General features: G+C 44.7%; 1 protein-coding gene and 2 pseudogenes across 1 annotated transcript in view; all 3 read right to left on the bottom strand.

The window, feature by feature from the left end:
* CD247 (CD247 molecule) overlaps positions 1-18,928 on the bottom strand; it is a 77,559-nt gene that overhangs the window by 56,395 nt on the left and 2,236 nt on the right. The window lies entirely within an intron of this gene.
* Positions 750-997, bottom strand: LOC132483324 (V-type proton ATPase subunit e 1-like; annotated as a pseudogene).
* LOC132483992 (heterogeneous nuclear ribonucleoprotein A3-like) lies at positions 11,072-12,050 on the bottom strand (annotated as a pseudogene).

The raw sequence follows: 18,928 nt of genomic DNA, 5'->3' as shown, positions 1-18,928 counted from the left end.
GAAATACTCATTATATCATGAAAGGGAAACTGAATTCAACTTATTTTACTCATGTCCCAAAGGAGATTACTGCTTCTGAGAAGACAATACATCCTTTACAATGAGAAGGCTTAGGATGATTAGGCAGACTATGTTTATGATGTAGCTTTCCATTTTCCCGATGATGAGATCTTGACATCACCCAATGCTTTCTTTTCTTTTTTTTCTTTTTTTTTTTCTCCATAGAAAGCAGAAAAATAATTAATTCCAAAAGAGGGCGGAAATAAGAAATTCATCCTGAAAATATACTTTGGTATAGTTCTGGTGGGACAGATTTTCCCTCTGAATATGTTCTCCTACTGACTGCCCCACTGGAGTCTTATTGTCCTGTAGCAGTTTTTAAACACGTCGCTGATTCTCATATTGTAAGCAGGCAGGAGCCATCCTCAGATCCACAGTTCCCAAGGACAGAGTAATGTTATTTCTCAGAAGAACAGCACTTTCTATCTCGGAAGATTACATAAAGATTTTATAGAGGCAGCACACTTTAGATTCAATAGGCACATCATTCACCAAAGTGTACAAAAAGGGGACAGGAAAAAATACTGCTTTGTAGAATAAATATTCAAATGCTGTGTGAACGTTTAAGGCAGCTGACGGCCAAAGTGGATGACTCAGGGAAGGTGGTCCGGGTATGGAGGTGATTTTGCATCTAGAGGAGTTTTCTTTGTGATCTCAATGACTGAGCCCTGGAGAGCAGGTCTTCTTCCTCAAGGCCAGGGATGCTTGAGGTACCAGATGGTTTCATTTTTCAACTGTGGTCCAAAGAGAGGGTTGAGTTGGGCCAGAAGTGCAATCAGCCAAAAGAGATAGCAGCAAACGGAACAGGTCATCCCCATGGTGATGATAACTCCCCGGTTGGGACCCTTAGGGATGAACCAGGGCACCAGGAAGCCAACGAAGCCCCAGAACACATTCTCATCACGATGAGAGGCACGGTGTGGCCGGTATGTGCCATGGTTGCTGCGGGAGGTGCCAGCCCCTGCCTCGCCGCCTCACTTTGGTCCCACCGGAAGTCCCAATGCTTTCTTGTCCTACAATAATTCTTACCACTTTGAGCCAGACTCTGATTGCTCTATAATTCTCATCTGTTTTTGTCTTTCTTTAACTTAACAGGATGCTGGATGTTTACTTTCAAAATCAACACAATTTCAAGGGTTAAAGAAGGCTGAAAATAGAATATGCCATCCTTTTATTATAACCTGAATTTAAGATTAGAGAGGTGGCCTATACACGTACGTGTGTTATTAATTAACTTGTATCTGATGATCTCGAAGCACGGGTAGCAGTTCTAACACACATGATTTCTCATAATTGCCCCCCACCCCTTGCCTGTAAAGGCTTGTTATGCAGAGCAGAATTATTATGAGGACAATTAAGCTGTGTGTTGTGATGTGCTGTGAGTTCCTGAGGATAGAAACTCCTGTGACTAAACTCTCCGTGAACAGAGCGAATCAGAGGATAATAACAAGTGCATTTATCACTCAGGCCAGCCGAATCACATTGGGGTTTCCATTTCACTTTAGTGAGAGAGCTATTGACCTTGAAGATACTCCCCCAGCAAATGTAGGCCATTTTTTGTTTTAAGCTCACACCTGTGCTATCTGTTCACTGGAGCCAACCACCCACTCCAGCTGTGCAGCTGCCTAAGGAGGGCACCTCAGGCGTCTCCCTGGTACTATGGGCTGGGATCAGGCGAGATGGGCAGACACTTATGGACAGGGCCTCCTTTCAGACGCAGAGCTGGAAAACCAGGCATACGAAGTAGTGGAGGTAGATTTGGACCCAAGCATCTGACTTCTTATCCCATTGTTCTTAACCAGGGGTGGCAAAATATGGCCTACGACCCAAATCTGGGCAGCTGCCTGCCTGTAAACAAAGTTTTTTGGAACACTGCCATGCTTACTGGTTTGCATACCTTCCACGGCTGCTTTGTGTTACTCCAGCAGAGTTGAGGAGTTGTGAAAGAGACCTGTGGCCCATAAGCCTAAAATGTTTACCGTATGGTCCTTTGGAGAAAAAGTTTGCTGAGCTCTGCTTAACCACTGGGTTTCATTCGAGAAAGTCCAATGATAAACACTTTAGGCATAAAAAGAACACAAACAATGTCAGGGTCCTTGCCTCCAGAATCTTTCAGTTGGAAAAGCAACGTGTAACTACATACATAAAAAGTTAATTAATAATACAAGAGTTGAATGATGATGTGAGTCAGCAATCAACGGCAGCCCAGGGCACTAATCTTACGAACTGGTGTATATCAAGTGTTCATGTGCTACACACCAAGCCCAACACTTTTCATGCATTAAAGACTTTGTTCCTCACTAAACCCCTCTGAGGTAGGTATCATTACCCACATGAAGAGCCCCAGATCCAGAAAGCCTTTATTTGCCCCAAGGACACACAACTGGAAAGTACCGAAAGTAGACTTTGAACCCAGTAAGTGTAACTCCAGAACCCACGCTCTTCACCATTGACTGAGAGGGGCAGACGGTGAAAGCCTGAGGAGTTCAGTGAAGAGAGGGATTATTGCAGGCTGGGTGGGCTGCAAAGGCTTCAAAGCAGAGATGGGGTCTGAGCAACACCAAGAAGGACAGAGGAGAGTCTGAGAAATCATCCTCCCCATGTGAGGGAAGACCACGCCACACATTAGTCATGACCAGCTAGCCCTGGGGAAGGGACATGGCCAGAGGACAGGCCTTTCCTAGGATTAACCACTCGTGGACCCATTCAGAACATCCAGTAAGTGTTTACCAGCAGCCCTTGATCAATTGCATCCAACCCCGTTACCACACGTCAGCAGGTGGGCCCTGAGCAACTGCAAATGGTGCTGGCAGGAGGTACGGGCTGCAGGTGGCTTGGTGGTTGTCCCTGTGCCCCAGGGAGAGAGCCTGAGGCAGGTCTGTCCTAAAGCCTATGGGGAGACATGTGGTCAGGAGCACCCTAATCGCCCAGAGAGAGATTCAGAGCTGGTCTCAGCATCCCACACCATAGCCCCGTCTTCTGATGGCACCTCTTCCTGCAGTCGTATTCATGGTGGAGCACAGCACAGTGAGGACCCTGGGAATGGCAGGCATCAAACCTAGGCGGCACCACTTACTAACGACAGTCCTGAGACTAGCCTCTTAGAGCTTTGGTTTTCTCACCCATAAAATGGAGCACTGATGCCGAGTACCTCACGGGGTTGTCGTAAGACTGAATGGGCTGTGTGATGGGACCCTATGTGGAAACACCGGGTGCGTGCAGGCACGCGATAAACATCGTTAGAGATGGAAGGTAAAGGTAAATGGAAAGTTGGCAACAAGGGAAAGAATCTGAAATAAATGAAGACTGTTCTGCTTCAGGATGTGGTCCCTTTCTCCTAAATCAGCTGAGCAAGGACTCCTTGCTGACGACGTGAACCTCACAGAGTGGCCTTCTCAACCGCCCACACCCACAGCCCAGAGCTTCCTGAGGTGCTGGTTGCTAGCAAGAAGAGAAAAGGAATCCTAGAAATTACTTTCTTTGCCATGAATATCCTTTTTTTTTTTTTTTTTTTGCGGTACGCGGGCCTCTCACTGTTGTGGCCTCTCCTGTTGCGGAGCACAGGCTCCGGACGCGCAAGCTCAGCGGCCATGGCTCACGGGCCCAGCCGCTCGGCGGCATGTGGGATCTTCCCGGACCAGGGCACGAACCCGTGTCCCCTGCATTGGCAGGCGGACTCTCAACCACTGCGCCACCAGGGAAGCCCTGAATATCCTTTTAATACATTTTCTTGTCCCTTTCCTGCCTCCTAGTTCCCTCTCCCTCCCCCCCCCCACACACATACACACACACACACAATCTTCTTGCAACAGCAGAGAAAATCAAGGTCATCCCTAGTCCTGGTCTACATACCTGTGTTTGTAAACAAGCATGTCTCACTAGAGTCAAAATTTATTCTTAACTAAAACACGCTCACAAGGCCTTTCCTTGCAGTCAGGGCCCTCATCCGGTTTCTCAAATGCTCATGGACTGCAGAAAGCTACAGAGAAATGGCCAATTCCTGGTGACTCTTGCCAAGAAGAACATGTTTGAAGCATTTCTTGACTCAGAACTGAACTGGAACCACCCTGCCTCACAGCCGGGGCCCCCGGCAGCTGTGACCTGGAAACGCAAATTCGTCTGTTCTTACTTCACCAGCCAAGGAGACCATACAGAAGGCAGGAGGTGCCAGCCACAGCCGCCACCCTAGTCCTTCCTCCTGTCAGGGTCCCTCTGCCATCCAGACCACTGCTACGTGGAGTCGAGATGGAGCTTGGCAAAGGAGGGTCTGGAGCACGTAGAAGAACTGTCTCAAACTCCAGAACAAGTCCTGCCTCTTGAATTACCATTCAGATTCATTTCGAGATTGCAGAATGTGCTGGCAATGTTTTTCTAAAGGGCAACCCCGGTGCTCCTGAGATGGGAAGCACCCTCCCCTCTGACATGTTTATTCCATCTTCCGGAGGGAGGGAGGGGACCAAGTTGGCTCAGCAACCCCACAGTCTGCATCTACACCAGTCACTTCAGCGGGAGCTTGACAGTCAACCAGGCTGGAGACGAACACCTATGCCTTGAGCTAGAAGTGTCCTTCCCTTAGAGATACCTAATGGCAAAGACCCCGGTGCCTTTAACATGTCTCTTTCCGTTCCTCATTGAGCCACATCATGGAGAATGACAATCAGTGTTCAAAACAAATAAATCGAGCCATGATAGAAACAACTCTTCCAGATAGTCTTAGGAGAGGTTGAGAAGTATCTTCTTGTATTTAGGTAAGAAATTAAAATGATGACTCAAATCATAATTACAGCAAGGGACTTGTTACATGGTGCTTGGGAAGTTTCACAATCTCTCTGTACCCCTAAGGTACCATTTTCAAAAGGGTGTCTTAGTTTGGGTTCTTCCAGAAGCAGACCCTGAGACAAAGATTGGAATACAGGTACTTTATTTGGGAGATGTTCCCAGGAAGCATTGGTAGGTGTTATGGATTGAACTGTGCCCTGCAAAAGATGGTTGAAGTCCTAACCCCCCTCCCCCTCCCCAGTACCTGTGAATGTGATCTTATTTGGAAATAACGTGTTGGCAGATGCTCAAGTTAAGATGAGGTCACTGGAGTGGGCTCTAATCCAATAGGACTGTGTCCTTATAAAAAGGGGATGTTTGGACACAAAGACAGACTGGGCCATGTGGAGATGGAGACAGAGATCAGGGTGATGCATCTACAAGCCAAGGAGTGCCAAAAATTGCCAGGAAACAGCCAGAAGTTAGGGGAGAGGCATGGAATAGATTCTCTCTCTCAGAAGGAACCAACCCCGCTAACACACTGATTTTGGACTTCTACCCTTCAGAACTGTGAGAGGATCAATATCTGCTTTTTAAGCCAACCAGTTTGTGGTACTTGGTTACAGCAGCCCTAGGAAATGGATATCGTAAATACGTGCGGGAGTCTGGCAGGAACAGGAAGGAACTCAATAAAGGAAGCCTTATTGGCTAGTTACCCCTGTTAACAACAGGGCTTCATCATGCTGGCAAATTCGAGGAAACAGCATGGAACAGGGAGTGCAGAGTTACCACACGTGACGGCAAAGCCTTTGGGGTCAGAATTCAGTCACTGGCTGAGGGCTGCTCCAGCAGGGCATTAATTCTCCTGCACTGGCAGCCTGTAGGTGCATAGGGTGGAGCAGACTCCAGGGCCAGAGCTAGGCCTCGGGCCAAGAGGTGCAGATGGCGACAGCTGGAAGGCAGGCCAGGTGCTGAGGGGGAGGCCAACGCGGTATGAACAGGCACCACCCACTACAAAGGACGTGCTAAACTTTCCTCTGCTGTTGGGAGTTTCTGTTGCAGAATTTAATACATAGGTTATGTAAGAAGAGTAAACTATCATTGGCCCCTCTTTTCATTGGAACAATCCTGCCCATCAGTGCCCCCAAATGTCCCCCCAATCATTTGCCTGTCCTGATTGCCATGGAGGTGTGAGTAGGGCACCAGAGCTGCTCAAAAGGGACGGAGCTTCTAAGCCCTTACCTGGGCATTTGCACTCATGCTGCTCTCATGCCTTTGATATATACTTCCCTTTCCTGGGGTGTCTTCCTCTCCTCTGCTTTGCATTAAGTCCTATCCATTCAAATCCTTTGACCCCAAAGTGCATCCCTTTACTCCTCCAGCCTAGCTTTCTGATGGCCCTCACATTTTGAACCACTCAATATAGTCCTCCATTGAGCTTTTCTCCATCTGTATTCCATAAGCCATTTAATAGGGGTTCCCTGAAAAAATAAATGCCAAGTGGGGTCAAATCAATTAGCACAGCTCTGCATGCTGTATCCCCCTCTCTTCCTCCTGGGGATGTGTAAGGCACATCTGCAGAGAGACGGTTCTGACAAGTCCTGCAGTGAAACGACAACAAACAAAACCTTCCTTAAGTTCGCTCAGACTAGCATTTCCAATACTTCCGTCCCCTCTTTCTGTGGTACAGCATTCCTACCTTGCAGAACACAGTTCGGGAAACAATCCCTTTGTTATAAACTTCAGTGAACAAGGCCTTTAGGAGTCAGCTCCTTTAGATGAGGAAGGTTGGCTCATGTGAGCAGCTGGTCCCAGGGAGGCAAGTCAGTACCAGGCCTGGAGTGGGGGTGGGCTACGTGTCTCAGTCCCAAGGGCCATGAGTGGAAGGTGCCCCCAGACTTTCATCCCAGAACCATCCTGAGGGTGGGGAATGAGTTTCCGGGGATGGGCAGGGGACTTCTAAGAGCCCTAGCTGGTGTTTCCTGATTTCCTGAGGGAAGACATCCTGTTCCTAACACCAGATCTGCCCTTTTCCAACTTTTTGTGGCAAACAAACCTCAACTCCTCCCTCTAAGTTTATGACAAATGTAGGCTCTGATCCCGCACCCAGAGGCAATATGGTTCACAGTGGGGGCCAGGTTGACTGGGGCCAAAGTCCAGCTCTGCTAGCTTTGTACCCTTGGGTCTCAGCTCCCCACCTGCATATGAGGACACCAATAAAAGTCCCACAGGATTAGCTGACCTAATGCATGTAAACAGCACAGACAACAAGCTCCTCTCAACAAGTGTTAACTGTTACTGCAGCTCATATCATTTTACCAGACTATTCGGATACATCTACCAGCCCTCGAAACTGTGAGTTCTCCAAGCACAGCAACTGGGATTTATCATGGTGAAGCACCAACGTGTAATAGTGCTTCTTCAGAAAATACATTTAGAATGAATTAAGGCACGGCTATGCTCTGCATTTTATTTCTACCTCTGATAATATTTCTGACAAGGAAATGTATCATTAAAACATACCCTATTCACTCACAGAAAGATTACCTGATTTTTCTCTCACTGGTTATAGTCTTCTCTCTCCAGCTAGATTAACCTAACAGATGCCCTGTCATGACTAGAGGTTGGCTGCCAGGGCATTGGATCAGTGGGTCACTGTCCTTGTGGTCACCATGGCCCCGGGGCAGTCACAGCAGAGATGTTTAAGATGCCATTGATTTATCTGCACAAAGAGGTAATTTATCTGTCTCTCTTAGTCATGAGTGGGGTGCCAGGCAGAGAGGTGAGACACCCAGGTAGAGCCGCATCACACAAAGCTCTTAAAAGGAAATTCTTCCAAGTCCAAGGGGTCAATCCTGCTCACCCCAGGGAGGTTGCCCATTGGTGAACAACTGACAGGAAAATCTGGGCACATCCCTCCTTAAGAAAATTAAACGTGTCTGTCTATGCTACGATAATCCAATAAGTGAAAATTCACACTCATGAAAATAGCTGAATTAGAAAATGAACCCTTGCATTACTAAATGATTCGATAACACTCTCCTAAGTATATGTTAAGTGTTGTTATAATATTCTCTTCCACAAAACTTTCCAAGGGCCTCATCTAGCAGGGGAAGGTCCCCTTGTATGTGGCTGATATTTTCTTTTTTAAAAAGCAGTTTTGTTGAGGTATAATTTACATACGTAAGGCATTTTCTGAACCTATATGTACTAATAATATATGGAATTTGGGTAAGTTGTTCATTCATTAAACTTTTATTTTATACCAATAAAAAGCACTCTGGCTCTGTGTGTGTGTGTGTGTGTGTGTGTGTTTAGCTATTTAGCTTTCTTTTTGCCTGTCCACTGTCTACCTTGCTCCTGACAGGATTCTGGGAGGAATGCTGACTTTATTTTTTCCCAGAGGCTGCAGGAGAGTAGGTCCTGTGAACCAAGGCCCTCAGACAGCCTGTTGTCTTGTAGGTGGGCAGGTCAGGGCCTGTGGCATTAATGGGCAAAAAACTTAAAAACAATGGGAACTTGATCAAATGAGGCTCCCCAGCAGTATCAACTGTCCCTATCCGGGGTTTCCTCACGGTAGGGATGACCCAGTGCCTTTTTCCACCTCCTGAAATAGTTGAAGGCTGTCCCCCTGCTCATGGAAGTGGCCAGTCTGCCACCGTCAGGGCCTCATGGCTAGGATGAACTAACATGGTCCAGTCAACCGCAGCCCTCTTGCAGTTGCCATTCCAATGTGAGGCCTCGTTACACACACCTGAGACCCAAGTGCCCAGCTCAGGAAACACCATTCCTTTACAACAGGGCAGCCTGGTGGCCCAGAGGAACGATAGCTGGAGCGAGAACCAAAATTCCTGGGTTCAAGAGCTGACTCTGCTACATGACATTTGGCTGATTTATTGATCTCTTGGACCACCATTTCTTCCCTGGTAAAATCCAGGAGTAAAACTTGAAGGTATCTATCCTTTCCAGCTCATATATTCCATGATTCTGTCATACCAGAGCAAGGTCACAGAACATCTTCGGGTCACAGAAAATCTTTCCCGAGATGCTCCGTCTACTGTTCTTATCACTGAAAGTACAACTCACTGACAGCATCCCCCATGCCCACCTCTGCTAATCACAATATTACCACAGGCCCCTTCTGATTATGAAGTAGTTACACTACATGAGAGGAGCATTCCTGATTATTCTGCAAAATTCAAGTTAATTTCTCACAGGAATAAATACAAAATCAGAGTCACATTATTGTAAATAGTGCACATAAATTGAGACCTTATTAAGTTTTTGTATTGCATTATTTTGAATTTATATAATTCAAAATCCCATTACATGTGATTTGCATATTCCCTTGGAAAGGATTTTTTAAAAACCTTCAGGGAAAAGGAATGAAGGTGATGGGAGAGAAAGATAATGTCATAGGGTCAAACTCGGAGAAAGACCATGGGTTTGAAGGAACTCTACGCGGAAAGCAACCAGGACAATAGAGAGGACTCCCTAGAGACGACCCAGTGGCACAATACCTGCTTCCTTGGGTGATCATTCTGCACTGAATCTGAGATGATTAGCCAATTTTGAGGTTAGATTTCTTTCTTTTTTAAGTTGAAATTACTCCAGGCTTGAATGCTGCTGCAAAATATTCAACCCCCAATTTTAAAATCCCGTAGCAGCCAAATCCTCTGTTTATCCCTTGGCACAGAGGAGCCATTTTGTGCTCTTCATAATGGAATTTTCTGAGGAAGCTATGGTCTGAAACCAACCAGCAATTAGATCAGCTTTGAGTCTGAGGCTTTATGTTTAGAGTCATAGCTAGAAACAAACAGATGTGTTTCTTCCAAACTAAAGAAATCAAGAAATTGTCATGAAAATAAAAAACTGCTCTCCAAACCTTCCCTTTCACATCCTCCCCACTGGCCATTTTGGATTGCAAGAGTTTGTGATTATAACTTTATTCACAATCTGTTTTTGGTTTCCAAGTACCTCCCTCTCCAAGATGAAATTACAAAGCTTTGAAAATTAGAGGCACCCTTCCCCTCACCCCAGAGAGCTATTCCTGATGAGATACTCTGTTGAAATGGAAGGAATGTGCTTTATAGTGGCCTCCCTTGTGGAATTATGGATGGGGACATTTAACAACACAGCATTTGCAATGGGCAGGTGAGAGCTGGCCAAGTTTTTAAAGGGGATTTCACAGGCCAGGTCAGCAGGGAGATGGATGGGTGAGCTGCGGTGGATACAATTATTTGACTTTCTGAGCTGTTCTTTTGAAGCCTCTACACTTAATAGAAAGAAAAATAATAAGCCTCTTTGCCAACCTTTTGTAGCTCAATCTTTATTGTTCCCACCGAAATCCAAAGAAAACAGACAAGATTCATTTTGTCCAGAAAGCATTTGTGTATTTTATATAGGTCTGGGTTTTGAAGCATTGATAGTGAAGTGGGAGAAAAGACAAAGATTTCTCTCTAATCTGAAGAAATCAAAGAGGGCAATTTCTGAAGCTCTCTAGCCTGGCTCAAAATAGTCTTGGTTGGTATCTCCTGATATACGCCTCCTTTGCTACTAAACTCAGCATGGAAATTAGCACAGGCTCACACAATGATGAAAATTAGACCAGACCATAAAGAAGCAAGCCTGTAGGGAAATTAAGACTTTTTCGTAAAACCTGAGAACATGACCTACAGAACTAGGGATGCTTTCTTTTACCTGTGGGCTCTCAATCACACTCAACATCCAGCTCCAAGACACTGGCCTCAGTCAATGGACTGGTTGGGCCAACCATCTACAGAATTGTTTGTTTTCCTTGGGGCACAAGAGAAGTGCCTGGTAAATATTTACTCACTGATAAGTCAAGTGGTTTACCAGATGACTTGTTTTATTTTGTTTAAGTTAAAACTTCCTTCATTTTTCTTCCTGGTACCACTATCACAATTTACAAGACAATACACCTGATGTAAGGAAATGAAAAAGACAAATCTACAAGACATGAAAGACCTCAGGAATGTACATCTAATTGACACGACATTGCAGTAATCAATAGCTACACTTTTTGCAAACTATGGCTCTAACAGTCCTGAACAAGAAGTTTTCCTGTTTAAGCCGCAGTAACTTTTCTGACTACGGAGCCTTGTTCCTTCTGTAGCACATTTTTAGAGTTCCGCTAATGCACTTGGGACGACTGCCTCACAGCAACCTGCAGCTTTCCTGACGACTCCACACCCTTTCCTGCTAAGAACTTCAACCCTCTTCTGCTGAGTTTTTAGAGCCTTCTGATTCCATATCCACCCCTCCACTACCAGATCCATAACCACCGACACAGGGGCTGCTCAAGCTTCTTCCACCAAAACTGCCCCCCTTCATGGGCCCATAATTTGATTACTGTTGTTCGCTATAATTTCCAAAACCATTAGAGTATCCTCCACTACCATAGTTACCACCGCCAAAATGTCCTCCTTCATTATAATCATCATAGCCTCTGCCACCGCTAGCATGTCTACCACCTTGGTTTGCATATCCTGGTCCACCACCACATTAGCCTCCTCTAAGGCTATAATAAGGACCATCACAATAGTTGCCACTGTCGCCTCCAGATCCATGATATCCACCGTCATCCTGCTGCCACCACCTACCTCCACAACCACAGGCTCCTCTTCAACCAACGTGTCCTCCATGACCCATAAAGTTGCCACCTCCACCTCCACCTCTTTGCAATCCCACAGACCGCACTTCTTGCTTAGAAAAGGTCTTTTTCACTTCACAGTTATGCCCATTGAGAGTATGGTGTTTCTGAACAACAGTTTTATCAACTGTATCATGATCACCAAAAATCACAAAAGCATATTTTCTCTTTTTCTCCACTCTGCCTTTCTTCCATAACGTCTATGATTTCAATCTTGCTATACTTTTCAAAGTAGTCTTTCGAATTAAATTCTTCTGTATCTTCTTTAATGCCACCAAGAACAATTTTCTTCACTGTTAGATGGACTCTACAGAAGCCTCTCTAGAAAGAGCTCTCTTTGGCTTCACCCCACACACATCAGCCTTGTGCGGTCCAGCACACATTGCCGCATCCACCTTGTGCGACTACAAGAGTAAGTCACAAAACCAAAGGCCCTGGGATGTTTGGTTTGGGGGTCTCTCATCACCACACAGTCTGTGAGTGTGCCCCACTTCTCAAAATGTTCAGCACTCAGACCACCAATGAACAGTTTTCTCAGTTGCTCTGGTTCCTTTGGATCATGGCCATGGTGCAAAGATATGTATAATTCTAAGTACCTCAGCAAGAACGGCAGATCAAGAAGTATTTTAAAGCAGAAAACTTTTTTTTTAATTCATATTTTCAACTGGGTGTTGCGAAGAAAAGACAGGACACAGAATTAAATTCCCATCACCTTAGAAAGGTCTGTAAGGCCTAAAAATGCGCCATTTGCACCATTTTCTGCCAGGCACCTCCTCCCTTTTCCTTCCAGTTCCACGCTCTCTTTCCCAACGGAGAAGCAAGGCGGCCCTTGTGGGCAAATGTGCCATTCAGATGGTTTGAATAACCAGATATTAAAAATAACTATCAGTCTGGCGATACCAACTCTCGACAGCCAGAATAGGTCACCACAAGCCACCTTATTGAATTGCTTATCTATTCTGAGGGCAGGAAGAAAGAAAAGCATCAAATGTATTTTGACTCTTTGAGTCAAAACTCAGAGGATGGCCACTGTGGGAGGAACTGGTGAGAATTTGGGGAGCTGGTGACATTTTCTGCTGACGGGTACGTGTTCCTGAAACTCTGTGTGCTGGGCCTCCACTCTGAGAAGCGCTCACCATAGGGAACTATTTGTGTTGGGTTTTTAACCTTGAGTTATGAGAACAACAATTTTCCACCTTCCTTTGTCACCTCAACGCTGGTAACAATGTCAACAGTGGGTCTGGGAGATCCCCAGGTATCTGGACTTCGTTATAAGGGGAAGACAGGGTTTCCACAGGTCAGGGTGGGAGCAGGGTAGGCATTCTAAGTAGAGGGAACTGGGAGGAAGGTGGAAAGGAAGAAAGACAGCAGGCTTACTTGGGAGATGGCAGAGTTCTGAGGGCAGTTGGGAGACCTGAGACGTCTCTGCATCTGTGAAGAAGCTGCTCTCACCTCTCTATGATTCTAGGGATTCTAGTTTGGACAGAAGTTTTCTTGACTCCCTTCTGCACAGAATGCCTGGAATGGGCTCAGTGAAATCTCAGCCCTGCCATTCTCCTGCCTAGCTCGCCAGTTCTAAGCTCAAGCAATGTTTGCCCTTCCTTCTACAGAGCTGTCCTGCTGCCGCCAACCTCCTCTTAAATGCACACATTATACACAGAAAGCCACTCACTGGTGCACACAGAAAGACTTACCTGCAGACGCAAGACACGTCCATCTGCATACAGACAGGCGCACAGACAATGCACCCACAAGCTGGGACACACTGGAACACGTGCACAAACACACAGCCTCACAAACACCTTCACATGCACACTGGGGCACAGGCATCTGTACCCCCAGCAGAGCACACAGGTAAACACACACCAGCACATGTGCGTGCCGCACCCACGCCGAGCTATAACCCGCAGGACGGGGCCTGGGCACAGGCTGGTCCCACGCTGCAGCCCCCGTTCAGCGGCCTTCTCCCGGGAGCACGCTGCTCTGGCCAGTCTGCCTCCCACAGCTGCAGATCGAAAGCCCCCCGCCTCACCCCCAGGCTGTCTCTTCTACTCTGCCTGTAATATCTCCTCCCTCCATGTCTCCACTGCCACTCCCAGCCTGCATGAGGAAAAGGCAGTCCTAACTCAGGGCCGACATTCACATGATGGCTTCGAGCCAGTGCAACATCTCATGCTGGGGACCTGGTAAAATGAAGGAACACGCAGCTGACTTTCTAGTATCTACAGCGACAGAGAGAAGTGGTGATTTGTTTAATCCTAAATAGTGGTGTTGGTTTGTGTTCTGAGCTGTCTTCCCCAACTCCAGGGTTTGGCAAAGGCAACGCACCGATAACCCAGCAGCCCTGCAAATAGCTGGAGAATCTCTCAGAGACTTCTCCTTTCCCAGCCCTCCTCCCAGTCAGCTTGGGGAGTGGCCCCACTAAGAGCCACCAATATTCACAATCTGGCAATTTAATGCTTCTGCTCTGAGCATCAGATTTCTTATCTTGGTTTGCTTTGCTCCAGTCAACAGCAAAAGGGTTTGCACTCCCTGAGCTCAGCCCAGGCAGATGCAAGTGGACTCAAGGCTAAAATCTGACATAAGAAACTAAGAACTGAGGGCTTTCCTGGTGGTGCAGTGGTTAAGAATCCACCTGCCAATGCAGGGAACACGGGTTCGAGCCCTGGTCCGGGAAGATCCCACATGCTGCGGAGCAACTAAGCCCGTGTGCCACAACTACTGAGCCTGAGCTCTACAGCCCATGAGCCACAACTACTGAAGCCCGCACGCCTAGAGCCCGTGCTCTGCAACAAGAGAACACAACGAAGAGTAGCCGCTGCTCGCCACAACTAGAGAAAGCCCGTGTGCAGCCACGAAGACCCAACACAGCCAAAAATAAATAAATCAATCAATCAAATGTATGAAAAACAAAAAAGAAATTAAGAATTGATTATAGATATTTGTCATTTAAAGGTAATGCTCCCACTCCTTGAGGATTTATATAAAAAAACAAATCTCAACCCAGCATCTGTGTGTAACAGTGTGCTATTCTTTTAGAAAACCTCACCCCACAAAACCTTACACACTGTATGAAGATACATTCTTACCAAACAGATTGGTTAACGGCTACTATTTAGGATCAAGTCTTCTCAAATATGATTTAATTTACACTTTGATTTACACATTTGAGTTCCACCTATGCATAACGTGGTCGGCGGGGGAGACGACAGGGGGGCGGTACCTGCACGCACAGAAAGGGGCCGGTCCCTCTCAAGAAAAGCTCCAATATAGGTATATTTATTAAGAGCAAAACAGAAAATATGGATTTTACCAATTGGGGAGAACATGATTTCAGAACTGTAATAATAGGCCAGAGAAAAATGCAATTCTATATTAACAACCAAATACTTCATACTCGGCAGAAAAACGTATATTTAAATGAGAATATTCAGCATCAAAACAATTATTTCTTCAGAAATGGAGAGGAAAATCATAATACATGTTTACTAAGGGGGAATACCTTCAAAAATCTGCTTCAGAATTCAGTGATCTGATGTATAATACTGCAAATTGACAGCAGGCCTGGTAGACAGGCTGCGTAGAACATTCGAGAACACATACCTTGAACAAGGGATCAGAGAAACCGTGTTCGGAGCCTGGTTCTACTCTGAGGCGAGTCACCAAACCTCTGAACCTCATTTTCTTTGTTTATAAAAAGAGAATCTTAAAATCAATACTTTTTCTGCTACTTGCCATTGGATGGTTATGAATGAAGGTGCTGGAAAGCATTTTGTAAATATAAAGGGACAACTGTACTAACAGAACAGTGGTCTGGACCAGCGAGGATCCTGCCTGTCCTTGTTTGAATGCTTTCTATTTATTTTTTTCCCCTTGAGCCTGCAAATTAGTTGCTGAGTAGCACAAATCATAACAGGCAACCAAAGCGGACAGTGGAAGCTCTTAAGATTTCCACCACTGCAGTTTAGCTGCTTCAGACCTCAATTTGCTTTCTCTTCAAGTAAGTGCTCACCAACAAAGTCCCTGTGTGGCCATAAATCTGCATCCGACACACAAGCATAAGGGACAAGGCAGAAAATGTTGGAATCTGTCCTTGGAATTTTCACAACAGAGGCTCCCACTGGAGAGTTAAAAATATTGTGATAAGGGGGACGTCCGGATTTTTTTTTTAAGTTTTAAGTTTATTGTTTATTTGGAGCTTCAGGGAAGAATGAAGTTTAGGTTCCTAATTCTACAAGCCAATACCAGCGGGGTGGGAGGCTAGGTAACTTAAACGTTCTTGAAAACTTGGTAATTACAAGACCATACGCAATTCATTTCACAGATGCAAAAACTAAAGAGATTCCTGCCCAAGTTTACTGCAATTTAGTGACAAGGGAAGACAAAGAAAGCATGTTAGTACCAGGGTTTCCACTTTCTTCCACTGGGAAAATGATATCCTTTATTTTGTAGGTTGGGGAACTGAGGCACACATGATAATGACTACTGCTTTTCGAGCACCTCTTGTGTGTAGGCACTTCCGAGCAGTATCTCCACTCCACGGTGCTCTGCGTGAGGTAGACATAGTTACCGCCATCTCACAGAGGAAGAACGGGGCTCCGAAGGTAGGCAACTGGCCACAGATCAGGACTTGGATCCAGATCTTTCTGGTTCCACGGTCTCCTCTCTCCCTCCACCCTATCGCCTGCTCCAGAAAAGACAAGAAACACTTGCAGATGGTCAGAGAGTTAGGGAAAAAACTCTCTTTCCTTGACAGAAAAACTGTTTAGACTTCAACAGAAGTCTAAAGTATCCTGTGAAATGTTCCTTTACTTTAACCTATTCCTTTCATTGTCAGCCCTGGAGAAATTAGCCCAAGGAAGTAATTCAAAAGAAATTTTAAAAGCTACAGATGTAAAGATTTTCTTGCAGCATTAGCTATAATAACAAAAATTAGGGACAGCCCAAATGTCCAACAATAATGAAATAGTAAAGAAAATACGATGCATAAACTATGGACGTTTACATAGCGATTAAAAACAATCACGAAGGCTAAGTATCAAAAAAGATGCTCAGAATAAAATATTAAGAAAAAAAGCACTTGAAATTGTTTTTGTAATAACAACTATATAAAGATATTTAAACACATAAAAATACTGGAATGGAATATTTTTTAAATTTATAACTTCCTCTGATTTTATGATATTTTTGGTAAAATACCTCAAATTAAGAGAGAGAAAAAAAATGATAGCTAGTTGGGATATTTACTTAGTAACTTAGGCCAATTTGGACTATAATGATTAGATATCCTGCTTTTCTTTTTTCTTTCTGTATTTTGAAGCAGGTGGGCAATTGAATGCAATTTATGCTATAATCCACAAGCTCTTATTTTTCTCCTTGGTGCCTTTCATTAGTTTATTAATTCATTAGTTAATCTCCAACTGTGGTAGCCTTATTTTCTGCTTTTCCCTAGTGTTAAAGCCAAGTCAGAAAAATGAGCATCTTTCTTTGTCTAATTTTCAAGATATAGTGTTAGCTGAATCATATGAAATTATCATTTTTGTAGGTCCCAAATAAATGAATATAGGAAATTTCATACAGTCCAACCAGAAATTTTTAACAACGGTAGGATTTTGTCTGAAACTGTCCTTGTAAATCGTTTTGAATCCATCTGTTTACTCAAACTGCCCTGTCCCCTCCACCAGCTTAGTTTCTGTGTTTTGTTAAAGTACTTTGTTTAATGCTAAGTTCTCTAGAAGAAAGGTCGAAATAATGCCACTCCAATATACATCCCCCCTCCATAAACTATTAAAGTGAATTTAATCACATGGAAAGGTCTAGATTTCCTTCATTCACCCACCTTTCAATTCACTCAACAAATATTTAGTGCGTGTGATCTCTGCTCCAGGCACTATGCTAAGTGCTGGGACACATCCCTGAGCAAGACTGAAGCATCTTTTCCCTCAGAAAACATTGACTGTGTTTGAGACTGGAAGGAATGGCTATGTATGTGCAGTGACTAAACTGACTGTTTTGTTTCAATTAACAGATCAAATGACTAGTTTGATTATTTTTTAACCAAATGGACTTTATGTTTGCTCAAATTGATCAAATCTACCGTCACTTTAATGGTAATAAGAACTAGCCCTGGCCCAAGCAGAGAAGAAATTTATTTTGAACTCTCGTTGCTATTTATTTAATCAGTTAGCTGACCCATAGGTAAATAAGGCTCAGGAGAAAAAGGATTACAGAGTGTGTGTTTGGACAACTCTAAAGCAAGACAGTTCCCTAACGGTGCCTGAATCCTTCAACATAGAACAAGACACAGTGCCCAGGGATTCTTGAAAGTAAAAGTGTATATCCAGTAAAAAATTAAATCTAATTTTTTAAAGACAAAGGCAAAAATAAAAAGAATTTAAAAATAAATTCAGCAGTGGTCATTCACCTAAACAAGAGTTTCCCAGCACCGTTTCTGGGGGATGTTTTGCCGCAGCAGATGTGTAAAGAGGCCAGCAAATCTGAGAACCGCCAAGGTAGAAAATGAAGGAGATCATCTGGATGAGCAGAGCCAGATGATCAGAGGTCAAAATAAACCATTGGTGAAAACGCCATCGATGAAAAACTTTTCCTGGCATCACACAGAAGCTTCCCTCAAGCCCAGCTCCAAGCAGTTTGAGCAAAGGTCTGGTTTCGAGGAGTGTTCATTTAAATACCCTGGTCACTGTGCATCCACACCAACCATTTGGCTGCAAATTCTGGATGGCCACCTTGATCAGTGATGACCAGGGGGGACTGTGTTCTAATTTGCTCCCCCTAACTACTTATATGTATTGTCAGTCATGTTTTCACTTTGGGGGAATATCCCTTACAGAATAAGTGTCTCAGAAAACTAGAAATGGTAGCTGTAATGCTCATCCTATGACCCAGCAAAGTTTTGATGCTTGTTCACAATTGGGCCCACCACTGGAAGGATCACCGTTATGTTCCTGAGCTGTTACAGGTATGCTCAGAAACCAAAAGGAGGATGAGCTGCATTTCAACAGATGGAGGAAATGCCCAGTGCTGCTTTACAACACAATCAAGAGCAAATTAAGAATCCTAACCATGGGTTTCCACTTCCTGTCCCTGGATAATGAGAACAAGAAAACAGGCCAGGATGTAATAATAGTAAGAATTAATACAACGTTCACGTATTGACTGTTTAGTACATATCAGGCACTTAACATTTACTTCTCATTTTCACAGCTCTGCAGTGAAGGTTATTCTTACTTTAGAGGTGAGAAAACTGAGGCCCAGAGAGGTTAAGTAACTTGCCTAAGGTTGCACAGCTGGGAAATTGGCAGCACTGTGACTGGCCTGACTCTTCCCACCACACCTAGGAGCATGCGTTTCCTGAGACTTTGTGTCAAAGCTGCATTTCCTTACAAAGGAAGGACCAAGGTCCCACTGACCACTGTG

The sequence above is a fragment of the Mesoplodon densirostris genome, chromosome 2, assembly GCF_025265405.1.
Source record: "Mesoplodon densirostris isolate mMesDen1 chromosome 2, mMesDen1 primary haplotype, whole genome shotgun sequence".
NCBI classification, from domain to species: domain Eukaryota; kingdom Metazoa; phylum Chordata; class Mammalia; order Artiodactyla; family Ziphiidae; genus Mesoplodon; species Mesoplodon densirostris.
This window is presented reverse-complemented; position numbering and strand designations above follow the sequence as displayed.